The 18,397-nt window shown below is 33.0% G+C and overlaps 1 protein-coding gene and 1 non-coding gene across 4 annotated transcripts in view; both read left to right on the top strand.

The window, feature by feature from the left end:
* The window catches only part of LOC138710729 (uncharacterized), a 306,886-nt gene that overhangs the window by 229,870 nt on the left and 58,619 nt on the right, over positions 1–18,397 (top strand). The window lies entirely within an intron of this gene.
* On the top strand, positions 7,617–7,689 carry TRNAA-AGC (transfer RNA alanine (anticodon AGC)). Its single transcript has one exon. It is a non-coding gene; the product is annotated as a tRNA-Ala (tRNA).

Here is an 18,397-nt window from a genome sequence, read left to right as displayed (position 1 = left end):
ATGAGGCTAATTTTCATTTGAATGGTGGTTGATTAACAACAAAATGATATATATAAAAAAAAACTTCACTCGGAAACATAACGGCCTCTCTTCTTGGAATTGGTAATCCCTCATAAACCCCCATCCTCTACTCAACCCCTAGCCGCGTGGCAGAAATACAATAGATCCCAGCATTGCCAAATCTAACAGTCATTGCCTCTACCTGTTGGGTTTCACCCGTTCTCAGTGTCTTTTTAGACATTTGTCGACGTGTTGTTTTATACCGTTGTGCGCTTCAATATATCTAATTTATTCCGGCCATGATTAATGAGTGTTGGAGCAGATGATCCGCAGTCAGGCCTCCTGATTCACTTGAAGATCGAAGACCATCACAAGAACAAATAACACCGTCGAAGAAAACAGAATATCTTATTTGCAGAGGAGCGTAGCTAAGAAAACCAAGTGTTAAAATATTGTGTCTAACGTTAGAAATTCTATGCATAGAGTAATCGAAAGTTGAGGCAGTTTGATAAGTACAATCACTTAACATCGGACGCAACCGGCGGAGTTGGTAAAAAAATATATATGGGGCATAGAAATTAAGAATTACGGTTCACCAACTAAAGAGAAAATAAACAAATTAAAACAGAATTCGGTATGATAGACGATTTTATGCGTGATTTACTTCGTCGAACAGTATATGAACAGTACGCGAAAGAGATATCGCCAACAGCAAATAAACTTGCGGAAATATTCTGGCCTGATTTGTACATTACGTTTAAGAATGCAGAAAAAATTTCATTCGATTCTATCCAGTATTTTCGGAATTACCCAGGAAATGGGTTTTTAAGGAATATAGTTTGCGAAGAAGAAGAAAAAGCTCATGCCGTTTTCCACTTAACAGCTATTACAGCCAATGCCGCACTTTACATTAAAAATCATAACTTCAGAACTAATACAGAGCCACTGGCGTAGCTCAGTTGTCAGTTAACTACCGATCTGAAGTTGCACTCGGTCATGGGTTCAGTTCCCGCTTTGGCTGATTTATCTGATTGGGGTTTTTCCGAGGTTTTTCTCAACAGTAAGTCGAATGTCAGGTAATTTATAGCGAATCCTCGCCTCATCTCGCCAAATACCATTTTGCTATCACCAATCCCATCGACACTAAATAACCTAGTAATTGATAGTGTCGTTAAATAACTTAAAAAAAAACTAATACAGGTTGTTTTATCTGAATGAACTTCAATAGTTGGTGTAGAAATTTAAATTTTATATTAGGCCTATATTTTATATAACAGAATTTTAAGGTATAAGAAATGTACATGCCCCCTTAATTAATTAAATCATATTTCGTATCTTATAACGTTCCTTAGGCCTACAGAAAATTTGCATCGAATCAGCAACTAAACTGGCAGAGAAAAAAATTATTCTTTCGTGCTTTAATATGATTTTCGTGTTATGAAAAAATGATGCAAAATGAATACATTTATCCATGACTGGTATCTAAACTGGTCTTTATTTCACCGTCCTCAGCAACATAAATAATGACATTATTCATAGTAGTGAATAAAAGTTTTCTAACTTACAGCAGTGAATTAAATGTTTTTAAATCACTCTCTACATAACAATCAACATATTGGCATTAATTAAAATGAATATATATGAACTTCTTCGCCAACAACACATTACAAAGAAAAAAACCTACAATTTAAAATTAAATTTATATCGGTAATGAATAAAATATTGTATAGCACACTAAAGTAAACAGATTTTATGCGCTCGTGGAAATTATCACCCAAGGCGAAGCGGATAAAATCTAATGTTACTCTCTTGTACTATAAATTGCTATTCAATGATCACAGTTTCCGAAAATTTTACCAGCGCAACATCCTTAATTAATTATAAAATTCTGGAACTTCAATAACATGAGAATTTAACACTTATTATATAATTCTGCAGTTCTTTGTTTATTTAGGCAAAACATGTTAATGAAAATATAAATATAAAGTGTTTTTAAAATAAGTTTGTTCATTTTTATACCAATTTTGTTTTAGTAATTATAAATTAAGGTATATTTACAAAGATAATATAGTCTCGCTGAAAATCGCGGTATCACGGAACACAGTTTGAAAAACATTCGCAAATCACAATGACTTCAAAAATTGGCAACTCGGCTAAGGGTTTATCCCTTGCGCGTGCCAGCAGTTAACTGGTGAAGGGGATGAGGGAAGGTCGTCATGTTTTCGTTCGAAGTAACCTTCGACGGCTTATTGTCCAACTTGCAGTGAAATTGAATAAGACATATGCCGTAGGTTTATCGGTAACATCGCAGTTCACCTAAATGAAGTTAACAATCAAAATGGTGGCCATATTGAGCATGTGTTGCGTTAGAACAATTTTCCATATTGCACTTTTCATTATAGTTTGTGTTTGTTTGAAATTGTATTTGTAATTTATTCAAAATATTCACAAATAAAATAGTGAATCATTTCGTGCACCACTTAGTACAATACGCAAATAAACAAACGTTTTGCATGATACACCCAGTCACTGAAAATTAATTCCATAGAATAAGTATAGGGCATGCTTCAGAAAACCATTTTAGCGCCCTCACCCACTGACATGTTCAGAACGTTATTACGGTCGCCTACCACAAGGACCAAGGCCAAAGACAATAATACAAAAAGTAACATGGCGTTTAAACGGTGAGATTTTATTATCAGAATGCATACAGCTCACAATATATACAAATATCTACAATATAAAATACATATTTCAAACGTTTTTCTTCAATGTACAGTAACATGAAATGCTCCAAATTATTGTTTTCACCTCAATTTATTATAGAAGATAGTTTTATTTACTTATTAGCTGTTGAGATAGCTTTGGGCACGTTTTTTAATTCATCCATGACATCATACTTTCATCGGGTCGGTCTTAAATTGTGCAAGAAATCCATCCGACTCGTCCGTCGGATTTCAAAGCTGCTGGAGCCCACGCATTTTAGTTGCAAGATTTGTGACTGGTTTCTTAGCAGAAGATCGTAGGCGATTGAATTCTATTAGGAATATTGTATCTCATTACGAAAATATTTTAGATTGCTTATATTTGCGGTAATAATAAGGTGCTTAGGAAAATATTTGGGGCTAAGAGGGATGAAGTTACAGGAGAATGGAGAAAGTTACACAACGCAGAACTGCACGCATTGTATTCTTCACCTGACATAATTAGGAACATTAAATCCAGACGTTTGCGATGGACAGGGCATGTAGCACGTATGGGCGAATCCAGAAATGCATATAGAGTGTTAGTTGGGAGACCGGAGGGAAAAAGACCTTTGGGGAGGCCGAGACGTAGATGGGAGGATAATATTAAAATGGATTTGAGGGAGGTGGGATATGATGATAGAGACTGGATTAATCTTGCACAGGATAGGGACCGATGGCGGGCTTATGTGAGGGCGGCAATGAACCTTCGGGTTCCTTAAAAGCCATTTGTAAGTAAGTAAGTAAAAATTATCATTATCATTATTATTATTATTATTATTATTATTATTATTATTATTATTATTATTATTATTATTATTATTATTAGGGGAGACTGTTGTACCTTTAAACACTTTTCACATTTTATTTTTTTTTAATTTTGGGAAATGAAATTTTTTAAATGAAAAAATGCTTGAAATAATTATTGGAGATTCCTTTATAGCTTCCTGTATATATTTTCCTGTTTTACAGATCTATTAAGGATGGATAAAATAAAATGAAGGGATATGTAATGTGTTCAAAGGTACAACAGGTTCATGTACCTTGGAACATACCCTCTTGTAAGTTGGAACACATGGAATATAGAAGGGAATATAGCTGTAAAAACTGACAATCATATTTAAGATGTATTTGAAATCATAAATCAGAGGAGGCTTCTCTGATAGAGATTTTATTTCCTGGAGAAGCAATAACTGCTTCAACAGCTTTCTTCAAGGCATCCGAATCAATTGGGGGCCTCTTTAATTCCAGACTTACTTCGTGACATGACCTTAAAATAAAAGAAAAACAAAAACCGATAGTATCGTGTAATTTGGAACATGTTCCATGGTACAAGATGTCTTGTGTTCAAAGGTACAAGAGGGTGCACGTTTATAAAAATATGGCTCCGAAAACTAAGAGAGTCAAATAAATCATGGAAATTAAAATATGTTATTACTCACCAGATGATAGGGAACACACCGTACTTGAAAGATATTAACAAATGCAATCTGGTTTTGTGTTAGAAAACATACATCAATGAACGAAATGTTTACTTTTGGTACTAAAAAAACTTATTTTGTTCACGGAACTCACATTTTGCCATAAATCAAACTGAAACTACGACCAGAGCTACTTAGCAGCTTTCTCTACAATCTACTTCATTTTGCGTCCTCTAGGTAGCAGCAAAAATTAAAAAACAAAAAATGTTCAAAGGTACACTATGCTAAAGGTACAACAGTCTCCCCTATTATTATTATTAGGCCATTTATTAAACATTGGGAGTATTAAACTAATTTCAAGACTTGTTGACATGAAAATAGTAAATAATTGCACTGTTATTGTTCTGTCTACATTAACATCAAAGAATTAATTTTCAACTAAAATTCAGTGTATTTTTTCACCATAATAATATTTTTAGTGTATAAAGTTACCCAGTATAAGCACCCATGACAAGGAAATCGTATGTTAATATTTATGTGGGCGTTAGTAGGGATATCCGGAAATTCTATACAAATTTCCCTCACGTTTATCTCACCGCGTCTTCTTAAATTCAATCATCGGGACAATCTGTGACGCCACAAGCATTCATCAATAAAAAATGTAAAAGAGGGTTCTTCGAATCTATATCATTGTGTAAAACGTTTATGGTCATCGTGATTTTTATTGTGAGCATAGTTGGGAGTGTAAGTATGTTTTGGATGAGAAATAAAATGTTGACATTTTTTTCATTCCTCTCTCTATATGCCTTGCATTAAAATTTATAAAGACGGAGCCATCTCGTTAATAACTTCAAATTGCTTCCTCATTCCATAAGTAGGCTACTAATGCAGAGACAGAAATGTGTTGATAGTCGAAACGATTCACACATCAATATAACGCCAATAATTTATTTGAAATGTTAATGAATAATAATGCATTGTAATTCATTACAGAGAATTAGATTCATTTGAGAATTATTACAGTTAAATAGGTACTTTAGAATTAGATTGTGTTAAATTAACTATTTATCTTTATACTCTCCGCATTTATTAATCACCCAAATTTCTGTCGAATAATTATTTTTTATTCAATTAAAGTTATGTGGAATATTTCGTTAAACTTTTACATGTAAAAAATGAATACATTTTGACGTCACATTAGTTTCCCTTTTATGATTTATCAAGGTTGGCTGTATTCGAAACTAGGCCTATATTGTTATAAATACATCATAATTTCAGTCACCCAAGGTCTAGTCTAATTAATGATGTCACCATATTAACAGAAAATGTTACCAGATATATCGAATGTCAGGCATATAACGTTTCACGTTTAAAAGTTCGATGAAGTCAGCACTTAAAACAATTTCTGCGCTGTATCAGTGATACCAGTACGTAGAATGTTTCGCCCAGATCCAGAAATGAAATTACAGTTGTGTTGGTTTGAATGCTTTATTTTTGTTTCGGTTTAAAAATGAAGAGGTATGCGATATATTATCTCTGCATATTAAGCGACATTGCGAAATTAATCCCAGGTCGCAAAAAATTCTTCACTATGGTTCGCTGAAAGTGTATCGTACGTGTCTATTATTAATTTACTATTGCAGAATTCGCGATTACAAATCAAACAAGAGGTTATACAGGTCTGTAGCGGCTCTCGATGCCGAGTTATTACTGAAAGAGACAACGCAGCACTGCTAATTTTATAGGCTATACAAGTTCGGCGCTCTCATGTCCGTAGTGGCATCATTGGATGTGGTCACACTCGGTGCGCTGAAAGACGTACATATTGTGCGTCAAAAACGGGTTCTTTAACAAAAATTGTAATCAAACAACTAAACATTATTTTTTAGATATCATATACACCTATCCAAAGCTTTAAACACGCTAATGAATCATGTACTTCTGCGTATATTTTACAGATATATCAACATAATGACGTCACTTAATAAATGTTTTACTTGTTTATTTATTTATTTATTTATTTATTTATTTATTTATTTATTTATTTATTTATTTATTTATTTATTTATTTATTTATTTATTTATTTTAAAGTAATATTTTCCATTGTGATAAAGTAAGGTACAAGACAATGGTTTTTACACTTTTAATATTGTAATTTATGAAATACTTACTCATCCTTACTGTTGTGAAATAGGTGCTAGTTGTCTCGTTATCATTAACTATTGTTCTTTTGTTTTGCATATAAGGTATGTAATATTGTGTATAAATAGCAATTTTATTATCTTTTTTTTCCAGAAATGTGCATGTAAATGAAGCGCTGTGGGTAATGACTTTGTGAATATGATAACCTGGTTATTCACTTGTGTAATTGTATAATACAATATTGCTAATTTTATATCTATAATTAATGTTAAAAATAGTGGGGTATGATTTGTATTTATAAAGAAACATGCACCTGAATTGCTTAGTTGTTTCGAACCGTACGTGTCTTGGAGTATTAATACTCACCACCCGGACTGGATCAGTAGACAGAAGTTGTACTGCTACAATTTTATAAAGTGTATCATATCATATCATATCATATCATATCATATCATATCATATCATATCATATCATATCATATCATATCATATCATATCATATCATATCATATCATTTTATTTAAAGTAGTAAAGTCACATTTGTATAACAGTACACGAATATTGGATAAATCAAAGTCATACAATAAAAATTCATAACAATTTAACAGTACAAAAAAAAACGGATGAATATCAGAACTACAAGGAACCAATACGATAATTAAATCCAGCTATTAAACATTTAATCAGTAAATCCAGCTATTAAACATTTAATCAGCTGGTGCAATAGAATACTAATAAAATTTTACTTGAAATCTAAAATGAATTTAGTTATTTAGTACGGTAGTTATCGTCTAAAGTTTAATAAATCCCCGCATGAAATGAATACTGTGAAGTACATACCTATCCACACATTTGCAGTTGTCTGCAGTATTATTTTCGTTCGGTTCTATTACATTCTTCTATGACCTTGACCCGACTAGATAATTGTAGACATTCCTGCGGTGTGGTGGGGGAGCTCAAGGCCGCAACTGCTGAACGAAATCGAGTTGCGGCGAAACATTCGTTACTAGAAAGTGATTCAGCAGGGGGAAATCACTCTGTGGTGAGAATGTACCAAGAAAACTGTCTCACATGGAGTCTTATCTACCAGTTCGTCTTTTGGTAACCTTATATTTCGGTAAAATCGCAGAGAAGCATTGCTACCTTTCCTTGTCTGCATATAATTTGGCGACCTCCAAGATGTTATATGTGCTAAGTATGGGTGCAGGTACGAAGTTCATGAGAAAAAACTTATTCTACAGATTTAAACGGAAATACACTTATGAAGAGGCCTAGTATCTATTCTGAAACGAGGGGAGGTCGATAGCCGGGGGCGTAGCTCAGATGGTAGAGCGCTCGCTTAGCATGCGAGAGGTACCGGGATCGATACCCGGCGCCTCCAGAAGTTTTTTTTTTTTTTCAATTACATATTTTAAATTTATGTGTAACAGTTTATTATTTAATACTTTCTTTCATCTTGCGATTGTGGGCAGCTGTTATGTATCAAAACTTCGAACAATTTAATTAACTAGAACACTCACACATATAGTTAAGTAACTACGCAAACTACGCCGAAGTTCAACTACATCATTGTTACCATAACAGATATATTCTGTAGGACTAAAAATTATTCTTTAAAAGTAGGTTCTTCGCCCAACAGTGCCACAAAGTCACTCAGTTGAGTGCGCTCCTTGTATAATGGCAGTTGACTTAATATGTCGTCTTTGTTCCTGCAATAACTCCATGTGACATATTTATCGATTTTCAGATTTTTGCTCTATTAAATAACTTAAATAGGGATACAGCAAATAATAATACATCCTATATGTAATTATATTTCTTTCCTTCGAAATGTAAGAATTCACAATCTCCTATGTACCAGTGCCATAGAATAAATAAATGTGTTTTTTCTTCCTACTGAAAAATGTTATATTTGCACATAGGAGTTATTGCAGGAACTACGGCGATATGTTAACATATATGTCGAACTTGGAGTCAGGCCACAAAGGAAAAAAAAACACTAGAGAAGAGGGATTCGATCCGGTGCTATGGATTGAACTTCGGCGTAGATTAGTGGTTAGAGCACTGGTACGTAAAACCAAGGACCAGGGTATGATCCCCGGCGCCGGAACGAATTTTTCTCCTTAATTGAATACTCTTCCAAATTTAAGTATCATTATAGGGATGCTATTTGAAATTTCAAGGGGGGTGTAGGTGAGGGGGCGAGACCTAAATTGCAATTTACATTGGTTTCAAACTTCCCTCACAATATCTAAATTGACGTGTTTTTTTGTTTAAATGAAATTTAATTGATATAAATATTTAGACTGGGAAGTTTTGAAATATGAAAGTCCGGTATAACCTTAAAACATATAGTCTAAGGTATTTTATCATGATGTGGTCATAATATTTGTGTTTATGTTTGATAGGAATGTTGCTTCTTTGGGGGCTTAATGTACTCGTACTAGTTTATTTGAATATATATATATATATATATATATATATATATATATATATATATATATATATATGTATATATATATGTATATATATATGTATATATATAATGGTATTTAAATGACTTTGACAATGTATTTCTTATTAGAAAACATCTGGGATATGTGATAAATTTCGGTTTCCATCGAGTGAGATGAAAAGAGGTCTTTGATTCCCAGAATTGCACTTTTGCAGTCTGTGGAGATAATGTCGAGCTTTGGGTATGTAATGATTGAATATGTAATAATTTTTTAATAATGAGTATGAACCGGGGAGTTTATACAGAATTTTACGATAAATATGTATTATAACTGGACTTCCAAAATTATTTCTTGTGGTGTACAGTGTGGGACTCACCTCACTGGCCCTGGTCGGAGGGGAACATCACAGGGGAAGCTTGGAGTGGGGATGTAGTGGAACTGATAAGAGGTGTTGACAGGCTAAAGCAGGCATGTCAATTGATGCCCACAGGAGCATGCGCGCGCTTTAAAGCCCAGGAGAGCCTGAGCTCTTTACAGCGGAAAGGAAAGAGACAGACGAAAGAGGTGGTATATGCCGCTTGGTCGAGCTATATTCAGGGATGGCCAGCACTGATTCAATAGATAAAGGGAAGAGAACTTATTAAAACTGTATCTATGTTTATTTTTAGATTTGCCTGAGAAGTATAAGTGCATTATAAGAATGTAAGTTTTAATTTTAATGCTCATTTTTCACAAGTTCGATTTATTCAAAAGAAATATTTTCTCAGCTTTTCGTATAGAAAAGTGGAATTTTCAGGTATAAGCCTATTTATTTAGTAGCCTTACAGAATGTTTTTGTAAATCTAATATACCGTATATACGTATTACTGAAGATAGTGTATTGAAAATTTTGAAAATATTCGCATGGAAATTGTTTGTAAGGAAATGAATTAACAAAGCAACTACTGTTACATCATAAGCAAAAGATACGTGCCCATGTGTTGTAAAAATGTCAGCTCTATAGCTTCAGCAGATTTCGAGAAAATAATTTAATATTCTGATGATAGGAAGTTGCTCGCAAATATCACCTTAAAAGCATAATGCGATAAGAGTTTTGTTATGTAATATTAGTTACACTCAAAACAGATACAGTACCTAGGTAACTTTGCTTTGTACTGTAATATTGTTTTGATTAGTTTATTGATTACGTTTGTAAGGCTAAAGATACCATCAATATAAATTCCAACTTATCATGTCATACTCAATCTCTTTCTTTGGAATATCACTTTCTTTATGAATGTTGTGTTTCATCCACTTAATACAGTATAATATTAAACTACTATGGAATTTAAGTGAATATTCCTTCTTAACTCTCTATTATGTTATTAAGATTTAAAACACAAGTGCAATATTAAGAAATCAGTGTTAGTACTTTTGTTTTGCAGACAATATAGATAATATTAAACAGAAAGAAGCCATATAAAAATAACGACATAAAATTTCACGTTCCGTTTGAAGTTTGTGCATCGCTGTTTTCTTAATCCAACACGTTGCTTATTCATATACACAACCCTTCCTCTTTCCATACTTAGCGCTTGCTGCCCGAGCACGACTTCAAGGTCAGAAAAATGCGCTTGCTTTGACATCACTGGGCTAAAGGTCTGATCATTCAGCTACCGCAGGAGTTCATACAGATATAGTGATTCGTTAATGTTTTTATAAAGCTTATACTGTAGACGTTGTCAGTTCGGAAGCTGGCGAATAGGGGCGTGGTTACAAGTAACTTTGGAGTGAGTAACAGTCATTTCATTTCATTCAGACGCTAAATAGCCTAGATGTTGATACAGAGTCGTAAAATAACCCAATAAAATAAAAAATAATCAACCCACCGATGCGATGACGAGGATGAATTCGAGAGAGAATTTCAACGCGAAAAAATTTCACTAGACTAAGCCTTATGTAATATTGAGTTAATTCAACAATCGGCACCACTGAAAGACTGTATAAATGGAGAACATTATTATAAATGGACTTCTTAACATTTTAAAGGATAGTTTTGAATTATATTGTAAAAAAGAAATGTAAAAATGTTAAGCAGAGTTCAGTTTATGATTTTGTGGAGCGAAGTTACGTATGTAATGAATCAAAAGAGAAAATTGTAAAAAATAACGTAAAATCTATACTAATAATAAATCTGTAGCCGAAATTTTTCTGGTAATTTTAGATTTTCCAAAAATAATTGGTCCTAACATATATAATTAATCGCCCTGAAACCGAAAATAGCTTTTTTGAAATTTTTGTCTGTATATCTGTCTGTCTGGATGTTTGTTACCTTTTCACGCGATAATGGCTGAACCGATTTATATGAAAATTGGAATATAAATTAAGTTCGTTGTAACTTAGAATTTAGGCTATATGACATTCAAAATATTTTATTTAAAAGGGGGCTTATAAGGGGGATTGAATTAAATAAATCGAAATATCTCCCTTATTATTAATTTTCACGAAAAATATTACATAACAAAAGTTTCTTTGAAAATAATTTCCGATAAGTTTTATTCTATGCAAAATTTTGATAGGACTGATATTTAATGAGATAAATGAGTTTAAAAATTACAATAACAACGCCATCTAAGGCGGTGTAATGAAATAAAAAACAAATGACTTCATCTATAAGGGGTATTGGACAACAACAATCGAAAGCTATGAAACATAGCCTACAGAGAATGTTTCTGTGTTTGTATGAAGTAATATCGGAAGCTAAATTAACCGATTTGTATAATTAATTATTATTTCACCATTGGAAAGTGTAGTTTCTCTAGATGGACATAATGCTATAATGTTATTACAGCAACTTCTGAGTGAATCGAGGACAGGTAAGATAGCTTCTTATGCACAGAAAACTTGATAGGCTATTCTGTACATTCGCTTCCTGTATTTCCCAAAATAATTTTTATGACCAAATGAGTGCTCTCTGGATCAAAATGATCGCATTTTAATTTTTTTAATACAATTTAAATTAAGTAACATAATAAACGATTTATCCTTCTATCAAACACGAATGTTCCCTGGATCAAATGTCCTATTTTAATTATGTAATTACTTTATATTTATTTCTAACGGGTGCAGCGGAGCGCACGGGTACGGCTAGTAAGAAATAAAGTTCTGATTTCAAGCTTTTATTGTTAGTAATACTCTCCACGTTTTTTATTTGATTAACATAGAAAGGTTTTAACCCATTATTTGTGTAAAATGACTCCCTCTATTGAGTGACCACCCCTCTGAAAGACCATTTTTCCATGGCACCAGCAATGGTCGTTTAATACAGGTTTTACTCTACATTTATTGTAACACTATTTCCTTTCTCATTCTCGTTGTCGTTTCCGTTCCCAGTTTATTATGGACCAGCCTTTACCGAACAGAAATTCTATCAATGACTTGAAGTATTTAATGTGACTGAAATACGTAGAAAATGGATGCCGCGACTTTCAGTATCTCTTTCATTGCGTGTGAGTTTTTAGTAGGCTACAAAGTTGGCTCATCAGTTTTGTGAATGGTGCTATTTGAGAAGAGCTTTGAATGAGATACTGAGAAGACGCCGTGAATTCGTCAGATCGTCGCGTCGCCCAAAGCGCCGAATCTGCCTGGCGGCCCCGTTACCGGTTTCCCGAAACTACGCACACACACTGTTTAATTAGAGGTGTTGTGTTTCCTGGGAACGGCCCTTGACCGACCGCAGAGTCGTCCGGTCTGTACTTCACCGAGGCGGTCACTGCTTTCTTAAGATGTCGAAATAAGCGTCAGCATTTCCTTGTGTAGTCCATTTCGTTTCTGCAAAGCGAAGCGGAAACAACTGCATCCTCAATCATAGGTTTATTGTCTTACGTACTATATATTCTTCCAAGCTCAGCTACAAGAACATTCACAGTGGAATTTAGATAAACGTAAACAGTGCTAACCAGAAGAGGTGAACAAAACAAAAACGAAAGTAAATGAGAAAACAGATTCTTCTGCCGTAGTGAATTTGAATGACTGACGATGTAGTTCTTTGTTCAATTAATCTACAACATAATTCGGATTCCATGTCAGATTCTCTTTACCCGAGAAGCAATGTTCTCTGACAGAATCACTGGGGAGAGGACGGTATTTTTTTTAACTTTTTTCCTATTTGGTGTAAAATATTAATTTTTTGTATGTAGAGAGTTCATAGCTGTAGCAACTCAGCCAAATATAAATATTTTGAAAAAAAAAATTTGGAGGCCCAGATTTGAAAAAAAAATATATAGCCTACCCAATGCAGGATTTTACTAAAACCGATATAAACCATTTTTAAATATAGATTCAACCAGTTTTTTGCACTGTACTTGCAAAAACGTGCTCTACAAACTGCCTGTAACAGAATTTTGATATTAGTCCCTACGTTTGTAAAATAAACAATTAAAATTTAATAACACTTTTTTGATTTCCTTTTTCGCAAACAAACGGACATATTTTAAAAATGAGATCAATTTAACAAAATTCTGTTACAGAGGAAACTTTCCTAATAGTCTAAAGAATGTGTGTTCTAAATTTCATGCATGTATATTTAATAGTTCAGAAATTATATCCATTTTTGTCTGGCAATGTAGCAAAAAATGAAGTTACCGGAAACAACGATAAAGTGGGCGTGTGATTTAAGAATCCATAGCACAGGAAGTTTAAAAATGGCGTCTCAGCATCCGATAACGGCACAAATACCCACAAAATGTTATGCAATGCATTCCACACATATGAAAGAGTATTTTAAAGAAAACAATTTTTTTTTACATTTAATTTACCGGAAATAACAATAAAAGGGGACGTGTGATTTAAAAATCCATAGCGCAGGAAGTTTAAAAATGGCGCCTCAACATCCGCTAAGGACACAAATACCCACAAAATGTTATGCAATGCATTCTACACATATCACAGAGTATTCTAAAGAATTTTTTTTAATTTACTCATTTTTCACCAAAACATATCGTCCTCTTCCCCTAATTAATCTACAACATAATTCAGATTTCATGTCAGATGCTCTTTACCCGAGAAGTAATGTTCTCTGACAGAATCACTAAATACGAAAAGGGAATAAGTCATCTTCAGTTAGTTTTGAGAAAAACACAAATAACGTCTGCACACAACGAAATATAAACAAATTGCATCGAAAATATTTCTATGAACCAAGATTACACAAGATATTTATGTAAAAAAAAATATGTATTTTTCAACTTATCCTGCCCTATAGAAACAATTGTTGTGTGTGGACTTGTTCCTTTTTCAAATCTAACGAAATATATTGTAAAAATATTTAAAAAAATGTATCGTTACCTTTATTATTGAAATCAAAAGCGTTATTGTATGCCAATTATGAATAATAGTAGAGTGTAGCACATATAAACATTGAAAGCTCTCGGTTATTACATAAACCAAAAAAAATTTTATATGAGGACTTGTTCTCCTTTCATATCGTATGATCATCGTATGATGACGCAGAATATCTGCATGGAAATATATATGTACTTCGGTACATTAAAATAATATATTATTGAAATCAAAAGCTTTATTGTATGTCAATTTATGAACAATATAGAGTATAACAAAATGAAACATTGAAAGCTGTTCTGCTGTTGGTTATTACATAAACCCCTGACTTTAGCCATTTTTATTTGATTTTGCTTGTAGTGATCATTGTTTACAACACATTTCTTGCTTTTTTGCAAGACTTGAAGAAGCACTACCTTCATCGTTTGACGTTATTTTACGCATGTTACATATTTTTCCCTAGATGACAAGAACAACAAACTTGAATTTCTGATGAGAAAGGAACAAGTCGTGGACTAAGTACCTTTTCAAAGTAAATATGAAAACTAAAGTACCTGTATTGAAATCTAGACTAAGGAAATGCGGCACCTGATCCCTTTTCATGCAGAATGAAACAGCATACATAAATTAGTATGACTACAATCTTAACTCATTTTTGCCAAAATTGGGATTTATTCCCTTTTCATATTTAGTGATTCATTTAAATGATGGACAAGAAGGAACATCCTTACGTGAACTTTCCACTAAAAATAACAGCTTTTTCCCTAATCATTTTCTTTTTCAGCCAAATTTTGAGAGTATGTTTACTATGTAAAGGACTAACAAAATGCAAATGTTGAACTCGCAAATGTTTCGACTTTTGATTTTTATTTCATTTTTTCTATTTTTTAGAAATATTCTCAAACTCAAATGTTTAGTACAAGATCTCAATTTTTAAGCTTCATTTTTTGTTACATTTACAAGATATATAGAAACATTTCTATGCATTCATTTTATGACATATCTCATTTATTTGCTTTCATAATTTTGAAAATGTTATTTCTTCTATAATTCAAGAAATAAAATAGCAGAATTTCTTACAAAATAAATGCATAGAAACATGCAGCTACCTCATAAATACTTGCAGTAAAAATGTCATCCAGATTGATTAATATTTGGCATAAAAAAGTTGGTGCTGAATCAAGAAAAATAAACTTACCGAAAAATGGATTTGAAAGTAAAATGAATATTTATGTAAATTAAAATTCTCCGTTACATTCATACAGTAACTTCAGTGAGCCAACTTTAGAGCAACAAGTTACTAGATTTGTAATCAGAAATTTGTAAAAAAGAAGTCTTTAATGAAAAAATAATTTTGTCAGCTCTTTAAATGCCACGCCCCCTTACAGTCTTAATTTAAAAACATTTTTAAACATATTTCTAATCAGAATTGAACTACAGCCATTTGGGGTATGGAAATATACACTCTAAAGACGTGAAATAGCCTATATATTTTTTTAATTTTCATGATTTTCAGTGAAGTCTCCCCTTAAGTTGAAAACTAGGCTTCAAATGTGACTACTTACTTATTGTTAACAAAGAAATAAAAATATGAAGGTTGTCGGGAGAAAACAAGGAATGTCATAAAATATCATTATTGAGAAATGCAAGTTTTAATATCTGAACATTTCTAGTTTTTAACCGGTGCTGTGTACCAAATATTTAACGTTACCGGTACTTTACACGAACATTTCTACTTTTAAATTTCTTGTTATTGGTCAGTCCTGTAGTCCCACTGGCCACTTACATAATGCGCTACCATAAAATCGCTAAAAATGGACATTCCTGGTCCCCCCCCCCTCCAACACCCTTCAGCTACATCGGGCTCCAGACTCAGAATAGAGAAGAAGAAGAAGTAGATAAAGAATACGAAGAAGAGAATAAATGATGTAAAATAAGGCGACGGGGAATAAATGACGAAGAATGAAAAGGACAAGACGAATAAAAAAACGCGAAAAGTAAATCTATAATGAAGAAGAAACAGACGACGAAGAATAAAAACACACTGACGAAAAGTAAAACAGAGAAGAATGAAGACAAGGAAGACTTCGTATATCGCCATCATCTACGTTTCAAGGATCGGACCCATTTTCCTTTCCGTCCTCATTCATGCATGATTTTGATTATATGAACTTTCACAAGACCTTCGCCAGCAACGGGACTCTGTGCAAGATATCGAATATGTATACTTTAAAATTATGTTAATGCATACATCTGTACTTGATCTACATCGCTTGGACTGAGCAAACAGCTGCTTGCGTTACTATTAAAGGCGGGGAATAACGGTCCCGAGAAAGGGAACAATGTAGTCCAGTATCATGCTACCAGGGTCAAGTAATGGAGTCGTATTCTGCGTTCACGTAATGTAGGCCTACCATGCTTATTGTGACACACGTGTTGAGTCCATCGCTGTGGAGTAACGGTTAGCACGTCTGACCGGGTTCAAATCCTGGTTGGTTTTTTTTTCCGGGGATTTCCCTCAACCTAATAAGAGCAAATGCTTGGTAACTTTCGGCGTTGGACCCTGGACTCATTTCGCTGGCATTATTACCTTCATCACATTCAGCCGCTAGATAATCACAGCAGTTGATAAAGTGTCGTAAAAATACATACGTGTTGATATTCAAGAGATAATTGACTCATTATCATGCACCGATGATCAGACAATAATAGCCCAAGATCAAGAATATATTATAAATTTAGCAGGTTCGAACTTCTTTTAAACAGAAAGTACAGGTTCTTAATAAATTCAACCGCAAATTTATAGTTCGTTTTCGCTGAGAAACGAAGTAAAAAAAAAACTAGTGTTACAGTGATACTGATAGCATATATATTTTTCCATACGTGTTTACGTATTGTGCAATAATTCAGTTTTAACGTGTTGCGGATTTTATTACCGTTTATAAATGATTTACTATTTAATTAACTTATTATTCAAAAGACAAACATAATTTTTACAGGCGAATCAATACGTAAGTTACAAATTGAAGTAGCGACTTATATTTTTAAATAAGGCGCCCAAAGCTATCACTGTTAGATGACAGTATTATCGATGTGCGCATAAGCGAAGCAAAGAAGCGGGAGTTGCAAGGTGGCGGCACCTCTGCACGAGTGTGCCATTTCAATTTCATTTATGAACTGTAGGCATACAGTTTAAGCAGATATTAATCATTAATCATTCACAAATACACATGAAATAGCTATTGTATGTTGTGGTCATTTCTAATATTAGGTCTACTTTCTGTTTACGAAAATAATTTAAAAGTGATATAAATGTTAAAAAATATTGATTATGGTTTGTATTGGACTCCAAGCATATCCTTTTCTTTTCATATGAGTTTAATATGAGTGAATTAGTGAATTTCAATATAAACGCGGAAGATTTACAATTAGTAACCAGTGATTCTTAAGAAATAAGGGGGCTTGCACCTAGCGGTCAACAAACATTGAAGGAATAGTCTCTTTACTTCACTAACTGTCCAGTCATCTGGCCAAAAAGGATAAAAACTTAGATTGATTTCGCAAGGAAAAACAGAAATAATTCGAGCCTATTTATTAATTCATTTCAGTTGGGGTTCTTTTCTCTGATATCACAACCTTCGTTGTTTCATTTGTCAGCTTACTTTAAGCAATACGAAAACTCACAAAGGAAAATTCTAATTTATTTTGGGTAAATCACTATTAGCCTTTACATTTTTATTTAAAATTAAATACCATTAAATTTTAATGAAAATGATATGTCAAGTGCATCATTTCTCGATAAATTGTCTTTAGATACTTGATACAAAGTTCATCCAAGATTAGAACTGTCTGTACATAGGCAGACAAACAGAAGGGAAAATCACTTTATCGTGACATTATGCTGAACATGTGCAGGCTATTTCTGTGAAAACCTCGAATTTTTTTTGCAGCACCTTATACTTCGTACAATAAAAACATAAATAGTCGAAATAAATAGTGTCAAGTCTCGCAGTTTCCGAAACATCGAAGCATAAAAACAAACAAAAAACGAATGAATAAATAAATAAATAAATAAATGAGTGAGTGGGTAAATAAATAAACAAATAGATAGATAGATAGATAGATAAATAAATCAATAAGTAAGTAAATAAATAATGACGTCACCATCGGTCATCAACGCTCAGAATTTCGGTTTAACGAAATCTTTGGACTATAAGGAATTTACTTAAGGTTTCTCTCAAAATTTGCCTGCTCTAATTCACAAATAGAGCAAATTTTGTTACAAAATTTTAACTGTCGTTGAGAAACTAAATT

The sequence above is a fragment of the Periplaneta americana genome, chromosome 12, assembly GCF_040183065.1.
Source record: "Periplaneta americana isolate PAMFEO1 chromosome 12, P.americana_PAMFEO1_priV1, whole genome shotgun sequence".
Lineage (NCBI taxonomy): Eukaryota > Metazoa > Arthropoda > Insecta > Blattodea > Blattidae > Periplaneta > Periplaneta americana.
Note: the sequence above shows the minus strand (reverse complement) of the source record. Positions and strands in the feature narration are given on the sequence as shown.